Genomic DNA, 9,641 nt, shown 5'->3' with positions numbered 1-9,641 from the left:
GTGGATTAGCATTCCTTGGGGTAGTAGAAATCAACTATTGTTGGGGTTGGAAGGGTAGAGGGTGGTGGTGAGGAGGGTTATTATAGCTGCTCACTGTTATTATTGTTCTCTATTAGTAATTTATATACAGTAGTTGCACAGCACATTGTTCGAGGTGTCTGCAGATGAGGACAGAGCCCATGGGGGAGGAGCGGGGATGGGGCGGGGACAGTGATAGAACTTGCAGGGACAGGGCAGGCATGAAGACAGAATCCACGGGGACGGGGACAAACTTTGTGCCTGTGTCATTCTCTAGTCCAAACCCTTCAGACTTGAATATTGGCTGGTTTGTTTTTGGAACTGGGGAGAGGGGGAAAACATTGTTTGAAACATTGAACTATATACATGTATGTTGTTTTCGTGTACCTTTTATGCAATTGTTCAATAACAAAATGGTTTAAAGATACAGAATAGCACACAGGTGACCTGCTAACTTTTGCACAGCTAAGTGTACACCCACCTAAATGCTGGTATTCTGTAAATTAATGCATAGAAGGGGTGCATAATTGTTCCCGTTTAGATAACTAGATCTCACTCAACCAGACTTAGCATGGCAGCAGGTGGTTGTGGAGACATTTGACCATGTTAGCTCATGTTTTTAGAGTGCTTTTGGGAGGAGTGAGAGGGTAATAAAATGTGAATTAAGAAATTGGAAATGCATTGAGAGCCAAACCAAGACTGGAAACATTTGTTTCTCCTTGTTTTGAGGTCTTGTGCTTTGTCATTGTTTGGCTTAGCTCCAATCACAGTGTACCAAACGGAGAAGGTTCTGATGATACCCGTTGTGCATGAGTTTCTAATCTATGGACTTCTATGATAAATCTGCCTTTTTATTAAAGGTAGAGGGGTAGCCTCGCCATGGCTGATCAGAGGAGAAATGATGTATTCTGGTGAGACATCACAGTTATAACAAAAGAGTGATGTACTCTTTGCTATTTAAGGGCCAGTGTACTGAAGTGCACTGGCATTGGCCCATTAGGCAGTAATTTTGTAAAGCATTTTCCATTTATACTACTACTACTAATAGCATTTATATAGCGCTACCAGACGCACGCAGCGCTGAACATTTGACATAGAGAGACAGTCCCTGCTGAAAGAGCTTACAATCTAGGTAAAACAGACAGACAAGACATTACGGGCAAGGGAATTACAGGGTAAAGATGAGGAGGGCAAATGAGTAGCGGCTAGGAGCCAAAGGCAGCAGTGAAAAGGTGAGCCTTCAGCTTAGATTTAAAAACAGGTAGAGATGGAGCTAGACGGATGGGCTCGGGAAGATGGTTCCAGGCATAAGGTGCAGCAAGATAGAAGGAACAAAGTCTGGAGTTAGTGGTGGAGGAGAAGGGGGACGACAAGGGGGACTTGCTCAGAGAGCGGAGTTCACGGGGAGGAATGTAGGGAGACATGAGTGAGGAGAGGTAACGAGGGGTCATAGAGTGGATACATTTAAAGGTCAGTAAGAGAAGTTTGAACTGTATACGTGCAGCCTGGTTTACATGTGAAGAGGTCTCTTTTGAAATTGCAGCTGGTATACACTTGGCAAAAGATCTGTGTAGTTTTACGTGGACCGTGCATAGGCATGCCTTGGAGTAGTATTTTGAGTGGAGACAGTCTTGCGATGTTTGTGCATATTTTATTATTTTATATGTATTTATTTAAGTAGAATACATGCACAAATTTACACCATCTGAGAAGCAAGTATAAATTTGTGCGTTGGCATTCTTGAGCGCTGCTGTGGCTGGTTCTGCAAATCTGTTTTACAAAGGCTCCAGGGCACCTGTGTTGCCTTTATAAACCTAAGCTTAAAGTAGGTGCCTTTTTGGGCTTTTCACTTAGGCACCCTCTTTTAAAAATTGCTCATTTTAGGGGTTCTTTTACCAAGCTGCGGTAAAAAGTGGCCCTGTGGTAGTGGCGGGGGCCATTTTTCCTTGCACCAGGGCCCTTTTTTTTTTTACAGCAGCAGGTAAAAAAGGCCGAAAACCGGCATGTCCATGCGGTAAAATAGCATTTACCTCATGGCCATGTGGGGAGAAAGCACTTACTGCCACCCATTGAGGTGGTGTAAGGGCACCTGCAGTAACCCGGTGGTAACCAGGCAGCACTGGTTAGCACCACACTAATGACTGTGTAAAAAATTTCCATAGCACCAGACTCGCATGTGCCCGAGGTGTAACTAGCGCCGGTGGCCGCGTTGGGCCAGCGGTAGTTCCGGGTTGCCCCCAGCAACCCTTTAGCAAAAGGACCCCTTATTGTGCATCAGGGGCATAGCCAGACCTCACGGTGGGAGGGGGCCAGAGCCCAAGGTTGGGGGCACATTTGTCGCCACACCCTGCCTCACCTCCTCGTCGCTCCTCCTCACCTCCTTGCCGCTCCCCCTCACCGCCTCGTCGCTCTCCCGGCAAAAACAAATACCTTTGTTGGCAGGGGTCCTCAACTCCCGCCAGCTGAAGCCTTCAGCGCTGGTCTCTGGCGCAGCCGCGTTCGCTGCCCTGCTCTTCTTTCTTCTTGCTCCTCCTGTGCACGCTGACGCTCCTTAAAGAAGCTCCTGAAGAAGGCTTCAGCTGGCTGGGGTTGGGGACTCCTGCCAGCCAAACCAGGGGCCCGAATGAAATTTGCGGAGGCCCAGGCCCCCGTGGCCCCCCCTTAGCTACGCCACTGATATGCATACATGCACTGCTCATTGTACACACTGAAGGCTGATGTTAATGAATACAAATGAGGGAGATGTTAATATAAATCTAGGTATGCTTGTATCACAAAACTACACTTCCCTGTGCTCCAATATTGTGCATTAATTTGTCAGTGAAGCAGTTTGCGTGTGCTTTTTTTTTCTGCTTTTTATTCTCATGACCTCATTAGCATAGATTTTGAGCTAAAACTATTACAAGCTAGCATAAGCTCGTAAAATGTGTGTAGCTAATTTGCACACACTAACAGTTCTTTTAATGCTGGTGATGGCAAATAATACGCTCAGAGCTGAACGAGAGCAGGGTTTCTCAATCCAGCCCTCAGGACACATCAAGCCAGTCTGGTTTTCAAAATATAATGAATATGCATGAGATAAATTTGCTTACACTGCCTCTATTGTACATAAATCTCTCTCATGCATATTCATTGTGAGTATCATGAAAATTTGGCTGGTTATGTCCTGAGGACTGGGTTGAGAACCCCTGCTCTAGAGGGCTGAGGGGCCCTGTCTGCTCAAAATGAAAAGGACAGGTCTTTCTGCAGACTGAAGGTAACAGGCTGCAGAGCCACATAACTTAGGGATGGGCAACAAGAGCAGCTGCCCAGAGTACAAGGCCTACTAGAGAGGGCAGAAAAATGACTAAAATGTAAGCATGGACCACTGTCCCCTAACCATGTAGATTAGGGGCCAAAAGGGAAGAGACTCAAAAAAGGGCAGGATATAAGAGGGGGGAGGAGTAGGAATCTGGGTGGGTGAATGGAGGGAGGGGGAAGGGTGACGTATTTATTTATTTTTTGCATTTGTATCCCACATTTTCCCACCTCTTTGTAGGCTCAATGTGGCTTACAATACATCATGAGTAGTAGAAAATATATAAGAAGATTAACATTTGGTATTACAAAAGGATCTTGGGTAACATGATAATGATATAACATGATAGTAGCGTGACAGCAAATATTGTAAGACAATTTTGGATATGTGTGTAGGAGTTCACATTTGTTGATCTTTGTGGTATGCCTTGTTAAATACGCTGCCCTGGGTGCTTAAATCCTACTAAAGGTTTTCATTTCCTGGACTGTGCCTCTTGGCTGCTGATGTCTCTACCACACATGCTGTCAAGGAATGGGAAAATGGTTGATAGAGATGCCAGATGGTGCAGTGGGATAGAGCTAGTGCAACAGGGCCTTGTATAATTAGTCCTCCCTCTTGGATGACCTGGACCATATTTTAGTACATTGTCCCCCAGATCAAAAGCTAAAGTGACACGAAAATGTTTCACTGAGGTTTTGAAATGGTTAGGCTCTTGTTTTAAGTCAATAAGCATTGTTCAGATTGGCAATTCATAAGATAGTGAAAGAAATCATGAAAACATTGTTTCTGTAATTGGCTCATCACTCGTGGCATGGAATGTCATTTGAAGAGTCCAGGAACCATGTACTACACAAAGCAGCCCCATGGGTTAATTATCTGCCTGAGGGCTCTGGATCTGCTTATGTCTGCATGCAAACTCCCTTCCCTTTCATGACCTTATTTTTTTTTTAATGCTATCAAGCAGTCAGATGGCAGGATATTCTGTATGCATGTGTAAAAAGAATGTGAGAATTATCATTTGAATATGAACACTGTCCCAGGTTTAAAATCAGCATTTATAAATTCAGAGGCAAACTGAAGAGGTTTATATTGGAACAGATTTAAAATGATAGCATCCTCAAGTATTTGCAAGACTAGACTTTCCTATTTTGCTGTAGCTTTTTGATTTCTAGTGCTGTGAATCATTTAAGTAGCTTTAGACTGAAGCGTTAGATGGATTAACTATTTCTGCCATTGAATACCTGTAGTGTGTCCACTTTGGCAAAATGCATTCAGAGTTTTCAGTCTGCTACTTTAGGGGCCCTATTACAAAGGCATAGGAAGGCTAACGTGGGTAGTGCATGCCCAATCAGCACAACCGCTGGTAAGTCAGATTTTGGAATGCACCGAATCCTGCCGTAGAAAATAATTTTCTATTTTCTACCGCAGGGGGCGATCCCAGCGGTAACTGCCAGTGCACCCACGTTGATGCGCACTGCGTGTGGTCACTGCATGAGTAGCGTGTGAGCCCTTACCACTAGGTCAATGAGTGGCAGCAGGGGCGTAGCCAGACTTCAACGGTAGGGGGGGGGTCCAGAGCAGAGGTGAGGGGGCACATTTTAGCCCCCCCCAGCGCCACCGACCCCCACCCGCCAGCCAGCCATTGCCGACATCGCCCCGCCCGCCTGCCATTGCCGACACCTCCAACAACTTTGACCCTCCCCCCTGCCGATGACACTCTTGACCCCCCCCCCCCCCCACCCACCGTTGCCTACCTTTGCTGACTGAGTCAGAAACCAAACGAAGGAAGAAGACTTAGGCTGGCAGGGGTTGGGGTCCCCCGCCAGCAATGGTAGCAGGCGGCAGGTTGGCGGCGGGAGGGGGGGTTGAGAGGGTCACCGGCAGGGGGGTCCAGGGCCAAATGTACGGGGGCCCAGGCCCCCATGGCCCCATAGCAGCTACGCCCCTGAGTGCCGGTAAGGGCTCAGGCCGTAAATAGGCACACACTAGTTTTAATATTAGTTCAGGCCCATTAAAAAATAGCCTTTTTCCCAGCCGCGATAAAAACAAATGGCCCAGCACACGCCTAAAAGATGCACCCACACTATCGCAGGCCACTTTTTACCACGGCTTTATAAAAGGACCCCTAAGTTAATGTCAGGTTCTGGCTGTTTTGGTGGTGGTTATGGGGGAGAGGTGGTTCTAGTTGGACCTTTTTTTTATATGTTTAATATTTTGTACATTAAAAAAGCAGAAGTCATTTAAATAGATTGATCCTTTAGAAACATACAGTAATACTTACCATACTGCTGATTACGAAGCACTAGGACCAAAGGCGTATCTGAACTTTGGCGGTAGGGGGGGCCAGAGTGAGGGGGCACATTGTAGCCCCCCCACCGCTGCCATTGCCGATCCCCCGGCCACCACTGCCGACCCCCCCCCCCCCCCCCCGCCATCGCCTACCTTTGCTGGCGGGGGACCCCAACCCCCGCCAGCCGAGGTCCGCTTCCTCCTGCCGCTGCCTTTAAAAATATTCCTTCAGCTGGCGGGGGACCCCAACCCCCGCCAGCTGAGCCGAGGTCTTTTAAGTTCTTCTTCGTTCTCCGTGCTGTTCAAAGCTGCTGAATCCAGTTTCGGAGTCTGAAGAACTTAAAAGGCCTCGGCTCGGCTGGCGGGGGTTGGGGTCCCCCGCCAGCTGAAGGAATATTTTTAAAGGCAGCGGCAGGAGGAAGCGGACCTCGGCGGGGGAGGGTTGACGGCGGGAGGGGGGGTCCTGGGCGAAATCTGCGGGGGCCCAGGCCCCCGTGGCCCCACACAGATACGCCCTTGACTAGGACCCATAGAAGAGTTTCTGTGCATAGAAAGGTAGCTTTAACTACTGTGTATTTGTAGTATTTGGTGATATACTTGAAGGCTCATGGAAATGTTGAATGTTGCAAAAGTGATTTTTATGAAGAATGAAGTAAACCTTGTAAGTATAAAATGTGTTGCCTGATGAGGGAATATTAGGCACATCCGGTCTGCCCAGAGCAATATCATAGCTCTAATTGCCCTCTGGCTTTGTTGTCATGCCTTTTGTGATGACCATCTGCATTTATCACAGGCCTCCTTGAATTTTGTTACTATTTTTTGCCTCTTTCATCTCCCATTTGGAGGTGACTCATGTACCCTCTCCATGAAAATACCCAAACAAAATGTGGACTCATCAAAGATACTAGGTGAAACACAGACTTCTGAGGCCTTTTCCTCTCTGTTTAATAATTTATTGATTTTCACCTAGTATCTTTGATGAGTTCACATTTTGTTTGGGTATTTTGAATATCAGATTTTTGTGGTTAAGCCTTTTTTTTTTTTTTTTTTTTCTTGAAGAGCCCTCTCCATGAAAATACATATTCTGTTTACTGTGGCTTAATTGGAAGGTTGTAGCCGTGAGCAGGGGCAAGCCAGAGGCAGGGGCCATAGAAGAGGGGCTGGATGGAGAGGCAGAGTGACTGTTCTGTGCTCTGCCACAGGCTGCCAGGAGCACAGTACCCCCTCTTGTTCTTGCTCTGGAATCTGAAAAGTGGGGGTGTTCCAGATTGTTCCCCAAGAAATTAAGCTCACTCTGTTACTCCTGAGTGTTTAGAGCCTCAAATCCTGACTTCATGTTCACAGTTTCCATTTTGCTGAAAAATGTATTTTCTAGTGCAAGATACATCTGGTAGCTGAAAATGGTTGGTTCATTTGGCCTTCTAGTGTTCATGTTCATCTCCCTTACATCATCTGCATAGTAAAGTGTATTGAGTATGGTTCCCAGAATGATCTTTTCTCTGCTCTACTGGTAAATAGTATTCCAGCTGTTAGACTGAAAAATGTTTGCCTACAGCGATGGAGAATTATTGACATTTTTAATTTGTTTTCAACTGCATACACTGCTAGCACTGGTTTCTAGAAGATCAATAATTAAACCCAGAAAAACGTTCAACTGATGGTGCCTAGACTCTACACACGTTGTATACATGAGTTTTAAAAATGTATCCAATGAACCCTCAACCAAATGCATTTTTCTGGCATTGACTGATTCAAAAAAAAAAAACATACGTGACAAAGCCCCAGAGCATGAAAATAAATATGCTAATGGTTCCAATTTCAGTTTCAGCACCGGTCAGCAATAACTCTGTTAGCCATAGACCAGCCTTAAAAAGATGGGTACTGAAAGGACTTCTAATATACAGAATGATTTATGGGAAGAGGTGCGAGATGTACCCATTAATGACTCTGAAATTTAGCTTTCAGGATTTGGACTTAAAAATTTTACCTGACAAACATACTGATAGATTTATTGCCACTCATTTGATGGGCAGCACATTGCTTTATATTTACATTTTAAAAGTGTATCTGTCCCTTACGTTTAGTTGAAATGAATCCGAATGTTTCAGTGGCATACTGCACCAAAAATTTTTTAGAAATCTAGAAGCCTTTTTACAAAAAAATAAATAAAGATGAACAAGAAACTGGTTTGTAACGTACTATTTAAGAATTTTTTGAACAGTGGCAGCTGTTTAGATTGCAACTGTGTGAAAGCACAGTTCTGCTTTTAAATATACGGTACAGTCTTGATTATCCGACCTTCACTAATCCAGCCATCTGGCATATCCAACAGAACCACCCCCCAGTGATGTCATCACGTTGCTGTTAAGAAAAGCGCAGGTTCTCTTCCTGTTTTCAGGCTTCACAAGCTGCTGGTTAGCGTTAATAGACAATACTGTATTTTAAATACAGATACCCTATTCCAGTTCTTTATGCATAAATGTTTCTGTGCATTTTTAATGGGTTACCATTGTTTTCCATATTATCCAACTTTATACTTATCTGACAACAGCTCGGTCCCGTCTATGTCGGATCATCGAGACTGTACTGTATTATATCCCATTCTAATCTGGCCCATTTTTCCTGTGGAGACAAAACAGGAGAAAACCTTAAGGGCTCCTTTTAGTAAGCTGCAGGGAAATGTGGCTGTAGCATTCCCTTGCATGGGTCTTTCCCGCGCACTAAGGCCATTTTTAGCGCAGCTGGAAAATGGATAATTTTCCAAATTAATGGTCATACACTAATGTTATAATCAAAAATCAATAGAAATGAGGAAGCACCACTCACTAATCAAAAAATAAGTGGAGATAAAAAAGAAACCTCAGAAACAATGCAGGATAAAATTACCCACACGTTAAAAAAACATCACAGATCTCTCAAAAAAACAACAATACAAAGCTGTGTGGACAAACACTGGCACACAAAATATCAAAAAACAAAAAGTGTAGCATTACTTCCAACTTCTCAGAAAGAGGAGAGCAATTATAGGTGGCATAGTTATTGAACTTCTCTTCTTTATGGAAAGTTAAAAATATCACTACACTTTTGGTTTTTTTGATATTTTGTGTGCCAGTGTTGTGCAAGCAGCTTTGTGTGCAGGTTGTTTTTTTTTTAAGTCCTCTGGTGGTTTTTTAAAGTATGGGTAATTTTATCCCATGTTGTTTCTAAGGTCTCTTTTTCTCTGATTCCTGTGCAGTGCCGTAGCAAGGGTGCCTGACACCCGGGGCGGGTCGCCGCTGCTCACCCCACCCCCGGGTGCAGCACGGCACGCACCCCCCTCTCCAGAGCGAACCCCCCCCCCCCCGGAAGCGCATTCTTATTTGCGGAGGACGGGCGGGAGGGCTGATCCACCCCGAGTGCACGTCGCTCGGAGCTGCGTCGGCTCCACTGGTTCCCTGCTCTCTCTGCCCCGGAATAGGAAGTAACCTGTTCCAGGGCAGAGGGAGCAGGGAACCAGCGGGGCCGACACCCCCCAGCGCGTGCACCTGGGGCGGACCGCCCCTCCCGTCCCCCCTTCCTACGCCACTGTTCCTGTGTGGTGCTTCCTCATTCCCATTGGGGTTTTTTTTATTATTATATTGACTGATGGCTGTGTTATAGTCCCATGCACTAATGTTTCCATTAGCATGCAGCCATTAACAAAAATTAGCGCATGAGCTCTTACTGACACCCAGTTCATTTTGTTTAGAAAAAATTGTGCTGGTACTGAAATGCCAGGCTACCCTTCAGGGGTGGAGTAATCATTGAGGGACCCAACCTACAATAGCCAGGACCCCTGCAACCAGTCATAGAATCTATGACAAGGCAGAATTTGTATGTAACATAGTAACATAGTAGATGACAGCAGTCTGCCCAACAAGATAAACTCATATGTGCTACTTTTTGTGTATACCCTTACCTTGATTTGTACCTGTCATTTTCAGGGCACAGACCGTATAAGTAGAACATGAGCTCTTTCATTAAAATACGAGAACCATGGGTCAAGTTTAGCAGACAG

Source organism: Microcaecilia unicolor, chromosome 1, assembly GCF_901765095.1.
Source record: "Microcaecilia unicolor chromosome 1, aMicUni1.1, whole genome shotgun sequence".
In the NCBI taxonomy this organism is placed as follows: Eukaryota; Metazoa; Chordata; class Amphibia; order Gymnophiona; family Siphonopidae; genus Microcaecilia; species Microcaecilia unicolor.
This window is presented reverse-complemented; position numbering follows the sequence as displayed.